This window comes from Globicephala melas, chromosome 7 (genome assembly GCF_963455315.2).
Source record: "Globicephala melas chromosome 7, mGloMel1.2, whole genome shotgun sequence".
Taxonomy (NCBI): domain Eukaryota; kingdom Metazoa; phylum Chordata; class Mammalia; order Artiodactyla; family Delphinidae; genus Globicephala; species Globicephala melas.
This window is the reverse complement of record NC_083320.1, coordinates 109,776,176-109,778,244: the sequence shown is the minus strand read 5'-3', so window position 1 is coordinate 109,778,244 and position 2,069 is coordinate 109,776,176. Positions and strand designations below refer to the sequence as shown.

Sequence of the window (2,069 nt, the reverse complement as noted above, 5' to 3'; positions counted from 1 at the left end):
CGATCTTCCTGAAACTTCTCGATTAAAATCCTGGCTCCTGACTTCTGGTGCAAACCCATTTTCTCTGTTCCCTCTAAGTTCATCGTGGACCCTGGAAATGGTGTAGTAGACGAAATACCAAAGGAGATCTCTTTAAAGAAAAGAAAGGTAAGAGGGTGAGTTGGCTCTCCTGCGCCCGACCGCCGCTAGCTCATCGCGCCTCTCCTGCAGCCTGGTCGGCACCGGCTTCCATTCCCGCTCCAGCCTCCCTCCATTTCGGCTCCAGCCTCGCACCCACCTCCGGCTCTCAGTCAGCCTGTTTGCATCCTCCCTCCCGGTTCCTGCCCTGAGCCAGCTCCTACTCCGGGATTCCGTAACCAGACCCTCAAGCCATGGCTGGTCCCTTCTCTCGTCTCCTGTCTGCCCGCCCGGGGCTCAGACTCCTGGCTTTGGCTGGAGCTGGGTCTCTAGCCGCTGGGTTTCTTCTCCGCTCGGAACCTGTTCGAGCCGCCGGCAAACGACGGAGGCTGTATCCCCCGAGTGCTGAGTACCCAGACCTCCGAAAGCACAACAACTGCATGGCCAGTCACCTGACCCCAGCAGTCTATGCCCGGCTCTGCGACAAGACCACACCCACTGGCTGGACGCTAGATCAATGTATCCAGACTGGCGTGGACAACCCTGGCCACCCCTTCATCAAGACTGTGGGCGTGGTAGCTGGTGATGAGGAGACCTATGAGGTATTTGCTGAGCTGTTTGACCCTGTGATCCAAGAGCGACACAATGGATATAACCCCCAGACGATGAAACATACCACTGACCTGGATGCCAGCAAGATCCGTTCTGGCTACTTTGATGAGAGGTATGTATTGTCCACAAGAGTCAGAACCGGCCGAAGTATCCGGGGTCTCAGCCTGCCTCCAGCCTGCACCCGGGCAGAGCGACGAGAGGTGGAGCGTGTTGTGGTGGAGGCACTGAGTGGCCTGAAGGGTGACCTGGCTGGACGCTACTATCGGCTCAGTGAGATGACAGAGGCTGAGCAGCAGCAGCTAATTGATGACCACTTCCTGTTTGATAAACCTGTGTCCCCATTATTGACCGCAGCAGGAATGGCTCGAGACTGGCCAGATGCTCGTGGAATCTGGCACAACAATGAGAAGAGCTTCTTGATCTGGGTGAATGAGGAGGATCATACACGGGTCATCTCCATGGAGAAGGGTGGCAACATGAAGAAAGTGTTTGAAAGATTCTGCCGAGGCCTCAAAGAGGTGGAGCGGCTGATCCAGGAGCGTGGCTGGGAGTTCATGTGGAATGAGCGTTTGGGATACATCTTGACCTGTCCATCTAACCTAGGCACTGGACTTCGGGCGGGAGTGCACGTCAAACTGCCCCTGCTAAGCAAAGATAGCCGCTTCCCAAAGATCCTAGAGAACCTAAGACTCCAAAAACGTGGGACTGGAGGAGTGGACACAGCTGCCACAGGCGGCATCATTGACATCTCTAATTTGGACCGACTGGGCAAGTCAGAGGTGGAGCTGGTGCAGCTGGTCATCGATGGAGTAAACTATTTGATTGACTGTGAACGGCGTCTGGAGAGAGGCCAGGATATCCGCGTCCCTCCGCCTCTCCCCAACAAGCATTAACTCCCATCCCCAGCAGATGACTCAAGACTCCCAGGACCTCTGCCATTCTAACAGTGGCCCATTCTCCTTACTCTGGATCCTCCCTTTCCCCCCTCACTCCCTCTGTCCTAGTAAAGACTACTGGCTATGCAAAAAAAAAAAAAAAAAGAAGGTGAGTTGGTTTGGGACTCCAGGATCAAGGAGCAGCACAGTGGCGGGAAGTCTTGCATCCCCTGACCCAACAGAAGAAGGAGGTCCAGGCCCAGTATTTCCCAAGCTCCAACCTAGCAAAGGAAGGCAGCCCAGGTGGGCTTACTCCTCCCCTGGATCCATCAGAGGTCCCCTTCCCCCACCTCCACACACACTCACACACACACACACACACACCATTAGATAAGCCCAACACCACCAGCAAGATTGATCAGTTGGGGGCTTCCCTGGTGGCGCAGTGGTTGAGAGTCCGCCTGC

The 2,069-nt window shown here is 55.4% G+C and overlaps 1 pseudogene; it reads left to right on the top strand.

Annotated features, from left to right (window-relative positions):
• Nucleotides 1–203: 203 nt before the first annotated feature.
• On the top strand, nucleotides 204–1,757 carry LOC115843864 (creatine kinase U-type, mitochondrial pseudogene; annotated as a pseudogene).
• The last annotated feature ends 312 nt before the right edge of the window (nucleotides 1,758–2,069 follow it).